Raw genomic sequence first — 12240 nt, forward strand, 5'->3', positions numbered from 1 at the left:
TTTCAGTGAATCACAAATCAATAGTATCATATTTGGCATTCTATTAACTATTTTTTTGTATAAATTTTATTAGTTTTTATATAGGGTTAGGAATGAGGTAGGATCGGGATTGGGATTTGGGTTCGGATTAGAATTAGGGTTGGGGCTTTTCCAAATAACATTCTCAATATTTAGCAAACAGCATAATATCTGGGTTCGTGTGTTTAACAAGAAATAGTTATCATAAACAATATGTTAATTAATCGCTCAATAGTCTTCTTCTTACTAATATCTATTCAAAGTTACATACCACATTCTTTTTTCTTTAACTCATGTTTCTAGCCATTGATAGAAATTATCCCATGTTCTAAAATACACTATCTTCTTTCTCTTTTATCTTTAAAATCAATCTATCCATTTCTGCACACTCTAAAATTTTCTTAATTAATACTTCTTCAGTTGGTAAATTTTCATTTTTCCAATGTTGGGCAAATACAATTCTTGCTGCAGTTAGTACATGTAAAATTAAATAAATACAATCTTTCTCATAATTTGCTTCTATTATTCCTAACAAAAATAATTGATTTTGCTGAAACACATCTTTACCCTTATGTTCTATCTTATCTACCGGTATGTTACGTGATTTTTGTTTTTTCCTTAACAGATAAGCTAACCATCTACCTGGCTTATTAGCATTATAAAAAGTATTATGTTTGACATATCACAAATTGGTTGCCACCTGATCTGCCATCAGCATATCAAACTGCCCTCTTAGCAAATTAATTGCTTCTTTCAGCCTTTTATTAGATGAATCCAAAATAAAAGCCTTCTCTTTCATCTTTATTTCCTCCTCTAATTCTTTACGCTTATATTCCAATCTACGTCTATATTTATTATTCAAATATATTAACAGTCCTCTCATATAAGCTTTACTTGCATCCCAAACCATTTCAATGGGTGTACCCTTATGCATATTTATAACAAAAAATTCTCTCATTTTTTATATTCTTCCAAATTTTCTTCATATCTAAACAAATTTTCATTTAACCTTCATGATCTCCTATCTCCCTTCCCCTTGTCCAATTCCATCCATACTGGACTGTGGTCTGATAAGGTTCTTGGACATATCTTGATCTTCTTAACCCTAGAAAAAAAATCATTAGTAATTAATACAAAATCAATCCTGGAAAAGGATTGATATCTATCAGAAAAAAAAGTAAAAAAAGTAAAATCTCCATGTTTCGTTCTCTCCAAACATCTCTGTTCCAAATCGTCTGTCGTGTCAAAAAAGGATTTAGGCAATCTAGCGTGATTTGGAGTACTTTTAAAAGGTCATTTTTTATCTTTTTGTGTATCCAGCACTCCATTCCAGTCTCCCATTAAAACACACGATTTATAATCCCACTGAATTATTTTGTTATGTAGAAGTTTATAAAATTCTCCTTGCTGTTGGTTAGGTGCATATAGTCCAATTAAAAGTATTTTCTTTCCTTCTATTAAGAATTCAATTATAACATATCTTCCTTGTTTATCTGCTTCAATTAGATTGGCTGTCAGATTCTTCTTCACATAAATGACTACACCATTTTTCTTTTCTGAAGCAGATGCAATAAACTGTATACCCAATCTAGAGTTTATCAAATATTTTTGATCAGCTACACGAATATGTGTTTCCTGCAAGCATATAATATAATTTTTAAATTGTTTCAGGTACTGAAATATTTTCTTTCTCTTTTGCAGTGAATTTAAACCATTAACATTCCATGTCAGAAACTTTGTCGCCATCTTTTACGACTTGAAGCTTTCGGAGCGTGTCTTGCAGATTCACAAACATCTGCTTCTTTGGTCTCGCTCCTCCCACTGCTTCTGTATAAGTAGATTCTTGAGTTGTAATTGTAGAATATTGTTTCTGTTGTTGTTGTTGTTGTTGTTCCTTGCGTCTAGTCGCAGCTCGTGTCACTCTTTGAGCCCTTGGATCTTCTAATGGGACCAAGGGCTGCGCAATTTCCAAAGTTTGCTGTACTTCTTTTGAAATCAGCGAGCTGATTTCTTCATCTTGCTGTGTACCTTCCAATTGTGTCTGTCGCACTTCTTTTTCCTCTCTCCTTTTAATTTCTGGGGATGATGGTGAGCCTGCCTTCAGTATATTACAATAAAAGTCTTGTGCCTTAAGAACTGTATTAAGACGATACCTTGTACCAACATAATTCACCACTATCCTGGTTGGTATCTCCCATCTAAACTGAATCTGTCATTTTTTTAATTCATCTGCCAGAAAAACAATTTTTTTCCTTCTTCTTAAAATTTTTGGTGGAATTTCTTTCAGAATTAAAACCTCTTGATCAGCCACTTTAAATCTGTTGTTATAAAAAGCTTGAATAATTGCATTTCTGATTGTTCTCTTTGTAAAATAAACAACCACATCCCTTGGCAATTTTCTTTGCCTAGCAATCCAAGAGTTGACACGAAATATTTTATCTATTTCCAATATAACATCTTTTTTTATTTTATTTTTAATCCCATTTATATCCTGCCCTTCTCCGAAGACTCAGGGCGGCTTACAATTTAAGCACAAACCAATGTGCTTAGCAATAGCCTTCATTCTATGTATATGCCTGCTTATTAGGGCTTTCCCCCCCCCCAAGCGGCATTATTACAAAGTCAGCTTATTGCCCCCAACAGTCTGGGTCCTCATTTTACCTACCTCGGAAGGATGGAAGGCTGAGTCAACCTTGAGCCTGGTGGGATGCGAACCTGTACTAATTGCAGGCAGCTGGTGTTACTTAAGGAGGCATTAGCCCACTGCTCCACCAAGGCTCTGCACCATCTTCAACTCGCCAACCCAAAATAGGCGCCACAGCTTTTGCCACTGTTTCTTCCAAATTTTCTTGTGGATTTTCTTTCAGACCTCTAATCCTCAAAGCAAACTTCATGTCCCTATATTGTATCATCACCATCTCATCATTGATTTTTTCCATTTTATTCTCAGCTTCACTGACTTTAGCTTCCAATATCAAATTATTTTGATTAACTTCTTCCACACGATCATCCAGATTCTCAATACAGACTGTCAGTCCCTGAAATGCCAGCAAAATATCCTCTCGTATTTCTTTATTTTTCTCATTAATAAGCTCTGCCACTTGCTCAGATATTTGCTCAGATTGAAGTTTTAGACCATCTACTAAATCTTTCAATGTTAATGTGGGTGCAGATGTTGCAGGGGGTGGCATCAGTGATTGAAGTCCAGATTGTTGAACTGGTGATGCTGACTTTGTAATAATGCCGCTTGGGGTGTGTGTGTGAAAGCCCTAGTAAGCAGGCATATACATAGAATGAAGGCTACTGCTAAGCTTTGTAAGCCGCCCTGAGTCTTCGGAGAAGGGCGGGATATAAATGGAATTAAAATAAAAAAATAAAAATAAATGCCCCTGTACTTTTAGAGACGGAAAATCTAGGTGGTTTGGAAGCCATTTTAACACCCAATTAACTTTCGTTTCTCACTTTCACTTTTCCGCACTAATTTGTTGCTTCACTGTCAAATAGCCAAGTCTCTTAAATCACCTTTAAGCCAACTTCAAATATTTTAAACAAAGTCTTTTACAACTTTTAAAAATCCGCTATCTTCCCCCTTGCTTTTATTTTATTTTCCTTATTCTTTTGTACTTCACGCTTTCTCTCAGAAGTTATTCGGCGCCATCTTCCTCCCCTTCTTTTAAGTTAAACCAGAGTCAAAGATCATATACTTGCTGTTTCTGTATTCTCCCGCTCAGCTCTGCCTGCGTCCAAGTAATCCAAAGTACAATGTTGAAAGCAGGGATGGTTGCAGCGTCCTGTTCTGTTTCAAAGCCTTCAAAGTCCAGAGTTAATTCAGGCTCCGAGGGAGCTCTCACCCTTCAACCCCCAGATTAAGTTCTGGGGGTCTAGGGGAGCTCTACCTGAATACTCACCCCCCCTCTTCTCCCGAAGGGGGGATTCCCAAACCGCAAAACAGCTGATCGGTGCTGTTTTTGCAGTTTAAACAGAACAGCGGAGCTGACGGTCAAAAATGACTGCCATCGACGGAGCCTTACCACCCGGAAGTCGTTTTAACATCTTTTTTTATATCTTGTTTGAATTTGCAGATATGGCCACCATAATAGATCAATAACTTGTTCTTGTAAATCTTGTCTGTTTTTCAACTTTCTTTCATTGTCTAAAATATCTTTATAAGTCACATCTTTGTTGTAATTAATTAAATTTGGGTAAGCGAAAGCTTCCATTGTTGAAAGCCATCTAGATACCTTAATATAAATTTTTGCTTTTATTTTTTCCCATTCTGAAAGAAGTACATTTCTTATAAAGTGGTTTTGAAAGTATCTATGTATTTTATTCTACCACAGAAAGGCATGCCAACCAATTTGTAGGTAATGCCCCTCTAGGTATAATAGTCTTTTATCTCTAAGCATTATCCATTCTTTAAGCCATGTTAAAATAGTTGCTTGGTAGTATAACGTCCAGTCTGGCAGTCCAAATCCTCCACTTTCTTTTGTTTCTTGTAGCATTTTCAGTCTAATTCTAGCTTTTTGGCATTCTATTAACTATTTACAGAGTAGTTTGAAGTTTCCTTGGCCACTATAAGTCAGTATCATCTGCAACTTTTGGTATTTCACTCCCTACTCCAATTTATTCAATGCCATGGTTCCAACATAGGCAGCTGAAGAAACACATTTTTAGTAACTTCAGTTCTGAAATCTGTATGATAGATGCCAAAGTCAATAGCTTTATAGCTGCTCAGGCAATTGTCCACAGATCATCTGGAGAACAGGAAGTTATGGAAAAAATGATGAGACAGCTCCTTGGGTGACATATTCTACATCAGGGGTGTCAAATTGCTGGCCCACGGGCTGGACACATCATGTGGAAGCCGTACCCACCCCATTGCCGGCAATGGCAAAATTGTCCCGATGTGCGATGTCATGTGAGTTTGACATGTCTGTTCTAGATAGAAGACAGCATCAATAGTTTGTTTTGTTCCTTCTCCTAAAATATAATACAGTACATTATCTTGTCAATACTGAAGAACAGTATTTTTTTCTCTCTCTGTTCAATTATGTCCAATTCTTGCAGACTGCTTGAAGAGGTCCTTGCTATTTCTGTAACAAGGTTTTTCAAAAGTGGTTTGCCACATTGCCTCCCTTCCTAGGACCAAGAGAAAGTGACTGAATTGAGGTCACCTAGCTGGCTTTGTGCCCAAGGGGGACTACAATTTACAGTCTTCTGGTTTCTAGCTTGATGCCTTAATCACACCAAACTGGATCTTTACTATAGCCCAAACAGGTATTATATGTGAAATAAGAATGAACACCATCGTTCTATCTTAGTCGTTTGCTACAATTCATAGAATAATCTATGTTTTTCTCTTTTTTATGACAACTAAATTTACTTATAAGCCATGAGCAAGGATTTGTGTTTCAGATTTCTTAAAAATCTATGATTAAGTATAAATCACATTTCTCCCTACTATTAGAAATTCCCAATCTATGGGTCATGATTATTTCTGATGGTTCTGATGTGCGTGACCATATTCCCTTGCCTGCCTTCATTTCAGCTTCTCTAATAAAACTATAGCCTACTCGGCTTCCGGTTCCAGATTGCGGCATGGCCAGACGTGTGAGGGAATCGTTCCTCACAACGTTTGGATTTCTTTCACCAGGCGACCCCTGTAAAGGGGTTGAAAGTCGCCCTGGAGGGGCGACGAGCGGGGGAGAGGACTCTCCGGTCAACGGTGGAGCAGTTTGGAGCAGCTCTCCGAACTAAGAAAGGATCAGCCATTCCCATGGCCTATATTCTAGCCGTTTCCTGCCGAAGCCAAACTCACAAGCAAGCACTTGAAAGCATAGCGGAGAAACTGGGTGAGACCTGCCTTCTCTTTGTTCCAACTGTCTACCTTTTCCTGTTAAAAGCTTCTTGAATCTGTTTCCCCTTGCGAGGAGAAGGGGAAGGGATTTTTTCCCCACCCTCCTTAATGGTGGCATCTGACTACATCAGGAGAAAAAAAACCCTTCAACAAAATAATATCAATTAATTGGACTTACTTCCTTTCTATTTTTGATGACCCAAAATTCATATCCTCACAGAAATTGGCTATTCTATTTGACTAAAAAAAAGGGAGAAAAAAGAAAAAGAAATATGTAAAAGGACCAAAATTGATAAAATTTACTCTGTCTAAAAAGGATTTTTATTTATTTATTTATTTACTTATTTTATTTATTTGATTTATATACCGCCCTTCTCCCGAAGGACTCAGGGCGGTGTACAGGGCAACAAAAATAAGAATACAGGATACAAGATTTTAAGTACTCTGGGGACATCTTGTGGCCAAGCCCGATACAGCAAGTGAATATTATTGGCAAATAAACTTGTTTATACTCTGGAGCTAAAGATAAAAACCTGAAACGGCTGGAGGTGAATTTAGCTTTTAAGATTTGTGGAGGTGAAGATTTACTGACTTTTGTTTAAAAATTAGCCTCCACTAAGGACTATTTATAATTATTTCAAAATGGAGATTGATCAGCCACAAACCTCACTTGACTATAAGCTCATACTTGAAACAATCCACAAGTCATTGAGATATTTATCTCCAGACTGAAAAATCTAAGTGCCAGCTCCAACCCACAAAGTGAAACCCAGACTTCAACTAAACAACTTACAATTCAGAATTACTGTTGAGATAGAGGAATATAGGGAAGAAAAACAAGATATTGAAAAAGCTAATATTCAAAATTTCACTCCATTCAAAGAACCCACAACTTCAAAAGTACAAGGAACTATCATTAAGACAGAGAACCCTAAGGACCAACAACAAACTATGGGAAAATGTAACACTCAAGTCTTGACTTCATCTAAAGAGCCTACAACTCCAGAAGTATATCACGTGCAAGATAGTGATGCTAACATAGAGGACGCAGAAGATCAACAGAGACAGCTTGTTAAAAGCCTGGATAGCCAATCACTAACTACAAAACTGGATAAGACTTTCTACTTAAAGCAGATGAACCCAGACGGAAGAAGAATCCAGACAAGATCTAAGATAAGACATTAGAGCAAATACAGAGATTGGAATTAACAGGGCAAAAATATAATGATTATAAATGGTTTAGCTTCTGTGGATTATTGATGGTTAGATGACCTCCTTTGATTCAAATAATATGTATTGGAGCGAAGGGAGACCTATCTGACAATCTAAAAGCTTTGGTATGGAAACCTGATTGGCAAAAAAAGAAAGCAAGAGTTAGATTTAAAAAATGAATTCTTAGAGAACCATCCAAGGTCACTCCTTCAGTAATCTGCGATCTATCAGGATCTGAAATAGAAAATGTTTATGAGATGGAACTAGAATGTGTTTATGTATCTACTAGGCTTATTTTAGACACTATAATTTGTATACTGACATATACGCCTTGGTGGAGCAGTGGGCTAATGCCTCCTTAAGTAACACCAGCTGCCTGCAATTAGTGCAGGTTCGCATCCCACCAGGCTCAAGGTTGACTCAGCCTTCCATCCTTCCGAGGTAGGTAAAATGAGGACCCAGATTGTTGGGGGCAATTAAGCTGACTTTGTAATAATGCCGCTTGGGGTGTGTGTGTGAAAGCCCTAATAAGCAGGCATATACAAAGAATGAAGGCTACTGCTAAGCTTGTAAGCCGCCCTGAGTCTTCGGAGAAGGGTGGGATATAAATGGAATTAAAAAAAATAATAATGGAAATTTGGCTTATGGATCCTATGTTTGATGTTAAAAGATGTTTGAATATCTTAATTAAGAATTAAGAATTAACTAAAACTTAAAACAGAATTTGGTTATGTATAAGTAGATGTAGATTGATAAAATATAGACTGTCCTATCTGTAGTGTGAGATGTATCAGGATGTGAAATAGACAATGTTTATCAGGTAGAGCTTAGCTACTTAGCTACTGTGCATATTTTAGATGTTACAGTTTTTGATGTAATGAAATAAGGGAAATTTGGGTTGTGAATATTATCTGGGATGTTAAAGGCTAAATTTGAATACTTTAATTAAAATCAAAATTAGGCAAAATTTAATAACAGGATATGGATATACTTTATTGAAATTGGATTGACAAATCTTACCCAGTCACCATGATGCTTTCTAAATATACATATCTTAAACTGGAAAACCAATAAAATTTGTTTTAAAAAAACAAACTATAGCCTACTCAATCTCCTGATAACCTTGACTGTGCTTAGTTCCAATTTCAATATATTCTTCCTTCTAACCTCATTTTAACCCCCACATCTGTTAGGCTTGAAGTTTTAATATAACAGATGGTTTATCAGAATTATGCCAGCTAGACTATATTTCATCACCTTGAAAATAATTTTTTTTAAAAAAATTCATTTTATATTGCTTTTTCTACTACCTTGCATCTTTAGAATGTTCCCTTGCTTTTGTGTTTCCTCTGTCTTGTAAAATGCTGGAAATTAATTACACACAATAGTGAAACCTACAGTAATTTTGGCTCACAAATTCTATTAATAAAAAAATCACCTTACACATGTTCAATAGAAACCATAACTATTATTATTTTTAAATGATCACAAGCTTTGATACTGCACAAATGCTTTGACAGAAAAGAAGAGACTGAAATTCAGGTATGCTGTTACTGATATTTATTTTAAAAGAGTATGCTGTTGGAAAGATACAATTGGATGGGCTATAGTTGTAAATACAAGCATCCCTTTGAAACTTAGGGTTTGTTTCCTCTGATCTGAGGAGCTGGGTAGAAATTATCTAAATGTCTACTGTTTTATTTTAGGTTGCAATTATAGAGCCTAAGTCCTCAGCCTCATATTTCAATTAATTTTAATAAGTTATTTGTATTTTACAAACAAGTTACTTATATTTATTTTTGTGTCTTCCTAGGCATATTAATATTTAGCAATTATATTTTATAGAACTATTTCATGGGATTAGAGTTACTGTCCCATTGAATTTGCTTTATTTCATAAGGACTGCCAATTCATGGGACTGCTATAATTTACTGTGGCTGTAAGCCTATATTTATCCTCTCAGCAGAAAGCACTAAAGTAAGTCCATTTTTGGATTTACTTTTGAATAAGTAAAAAAAAGAACCCTGAAAGATTTGAAGTCAGAAATGAAGGTCAGAAATGATTTAATGTAATTATTAAATCACAATCACTAGTTTAAAAGATTTTATAATCATAATTACTAGTCAAACCACCTTTTTGTTAGGTATAATCTAAGAATGTATTCTTCAGTATTCAGAGACATACATTATGTTTTTAGGGGGTACAAACTAATATTTGTCATTAGGAGTTAAACCAGATCCAGTTTGTTTTACTCTTTAAAATATTTTTTGTAATAAAATGCCAATAAAGTTTATAAGATTATAATTGTATTATTTTTAATTACTTCAAATTCTCTCCTTACTGTCTTTGCGTTCTCACTTTCAGGAAGAAATCAATTACCATATTGGTTAACTTATTATTTCAGTATTAGCAAGCCAAACAGATTATAATTAGAAGTTATATTCATGATAAGCTATATCCATTTTTAACAAGTTGTTTAACAAAACATTAAAATTGGCATTTAAAAATATTTTTGAAATTATAACCATTCATGCTACTAACTGGTATGCTAAGGACTGCAACCTTAGTAATAATCAATGTTTTGCAATACTATTGTTTATTTTAAAAATCAAATTTTATTTCTTTCTTTCCTTTGAAGCAAGCCAAAATAGGTAGAGTAATGCTTAAGTAATCTAATTTATATCTTTCTTTCTTCAAATATAACTATATCATTTATATTTTATCCTCTAAGTATATGTATTCAAGTTCATCTCTTTATCCTTTCTAGCTCAATATTATTTTCAGAAAAAGTATGATGCATTAAAGTACTTCCTTGCTGCTCTCTAATAATACTGGTTTCTAATTACTATTGTTTCATTTCCATTATTACATGTACGCTATTGGAACTGTAGACCAATATATTTGAAAGTCAATTTCTGGAAGGGCAGGAAATAATACCATGGTATCAATATAGAACCTATACAGAAAAAAGAATCATAGTAATTACTTTGTGGTGACATGGGCAGCAAACAATTTTAATAAATAATAAATGTACCAGAAGCCAGCTGGAGTTGGGAGACAACTCTTGCTTAGATGGCAAAACTGATAACCATCACCACTTCCATCTTCTGTTAAATGTAACAAAAAGTTATACTTAAGATCAAACAGAAGTATCGTTTGTTTTAGTATTTCATTAAAAAAAGACTTTCAAAAGATGAAAACTTTCATCACATGTAATATAAACTACATATATCTAATTCTGGACATGATTACAACTGAAAATAATTATTTTTTAAAGGGATGCCTAAAGTTTTAGCATAGAAGAATCCATTAAATTTCCATACTGCAGGATGGCACAGCCCACAGCTACACAAATGCAATAGCATCATGATTATATATAGAAAGTGCACATACACAATGAACCTTGCAATTAAGCATGCCTGCTCCTCCCAAAACTGGTTTCAAAGATCAAAACTTCAGCCATCTGAATGATTAATGGGTGAACTGTAACAGAAGTCAATACAAAAGATCACATAGCCCTGGCAACTTTATATAAAGGAAATGTAAAATTGTAACAGTTATAAAACATTAGATCATAGGATTCACTTTAACGCATTGTAGTTATAGAAAATATAGAAATTAAAGGGTTCTCTTGCAAGAAGAGAATCGGGGAAGGAAAACACCTAAACAAGAACATGTAGTTATTGCTTCCAGAATAATGATCTCCAACTCATCATTTTATCCCTGGTTCTAATCTAAAGACTTCAACTTTTACAGTGCAAATTTGGTGGGAAATATTGCAAAAAAAATTAATAATAATGGAGCAGACTGATTCTAAACCGATTCACTAGTACAGCTCAGAGTAATAATATTCCAAGAGGATAAAGGACTGTGATATTAATTAAAAGCTACATCACCCTTATCCAACATCCCCAAAGGAATCCAAAACCTACCCTAGGAGCAGCGGTTTTGAATCACTTTCTTAGACAGGTGGGGGAGTAGAGGAGACAGCCCTGGCCCCGCTCAGCTCCTCCTCTCACAAATTAGGCAAGCGCTGTCAGCAAAGGAGCAGCACCTGCCTTTTGCTGTGCCAGCAGTGCAGAGACACACCCTTCCAGAAGGAAACACAATGACAACTGAACCACAAATAAGGAGTCGGCCACAGGGATTGTGCGCATGTGGGTGGTGATGGTGGTGCGTAGAAAAGGCAGGATTTGAGACAGGATGTCTCCATGTCTAATGGTGTGCCTCCAGGCTAAATGTACGCCCGGCTTCCCCACAGCATCCAACTGCAGCTGCTAGGGCAAAAATTCAGGGTCCTCCCTAATTCCCCTGTAAGAACGAAGAGGCGGCTTTTCAAATGCAGATGGGTTCGTCCGGTCACTGAAATAGTATTTACTTCCATAAAGCAATTGAGACGCCAGTGTAAAAATTATATAAACGCCTATGCAAAACCGCTATTTTTCAGCCACTTCTGTAGCTTTTCTCTCTCCAGAAAGTGTCACCCGCCTCTCCCCGGGGGGGACTCTGGAGCCCCACCACCGCAACCTCTCTAACCGACGTTGTGATCGGCTGTCAGGCTAGCTGCTTCTCGGGCCAAGATGGGCGCTTCCCACGAGGATAACTCACCACGTCCCCGCCTCTGTAGGAGAATAGCTCCTACCTGGGCCTCCTCCGGGTCTCTTAAGAAGAATCAGAGGATGGAGGAGGAGGAGGAGGAGGAGAAAGCACGCATGCGCTTAATAGACTCCCGGTCTCTCCGAGCCGCTCCAGCCTCTTCTGAAAGAAGAAAACAGTTCCCACTTTGGCTCCACCCCATTTTGCCGCAGCCCCTTTAAGTCCAATATGGCCGCCTCTCCCTAGCGCAGGGGTAGGCAACCTCGGCTTTTATGACTCATGGACTTCAACTCCCAGAATTCCTGAGCCAGCTTGGCTGGCTCAGGAATTCTGGGAGTTGAAGTCCATGAGTCATAAAAGAGCCGAGGTTGCCTACCCCTGCCCTAGCGGGTCGTGTCCCGAAATGCATCTGGATAACTGATTTTTTTTTTCCCTTTAAGGGTGGAGAGGAGGGGAGAGGGCGTCGAACGTTACGTGATGTAATGACCTATTTTAGTGATTTTTGAACTTTGGCAACTTGAACATACACACATTTTAAAATTGCCAATGTTGAAAAA

General features: G+C 36.5%; 1 protein-coding gene across 5 annotated transcripts in view; it reads right to left on the minus strand.

The window, feature by feature from the left end:
• Positions 1 to 11871, minus strand: part of KLC4 (kinesin light chain 4) — a 62379-nt gene extending 50508 nt beyond the window's left edge. For 3 of the 5 annotated variants that reach the window (XM_081318898.1, XM_081318900.1, XM_081318896.1), the window contains exon 1: positions 11696 to 11866. The gene's annotated coding sequence lies outside the window, so the exon portion shown is untranslated. Of the gene's footprint in view, positions 1 to 10480; positions 10499 to 11695 lie in introns of those variants that run through there. The other 2 variants (XM_081318897.1, XM_081318901.1) reach the window with 2 other exon arrangements.
• Between the last annotated feature and the right edge of the window lie 369 nt (positions 11872 to 12240).

The sequence above is a fragment of the Vipera berus genome (assembly GCF_964194415.1).
Source record: "Vipera berus genome assembly, chromosome: 1".
In the NCBI taxonomy this organism is placed as follows: Eukaryota; Metazoa; Chordata; class Lepidosauria; order Squamata; family Viperidae; genus Vipera; species Vipera berus.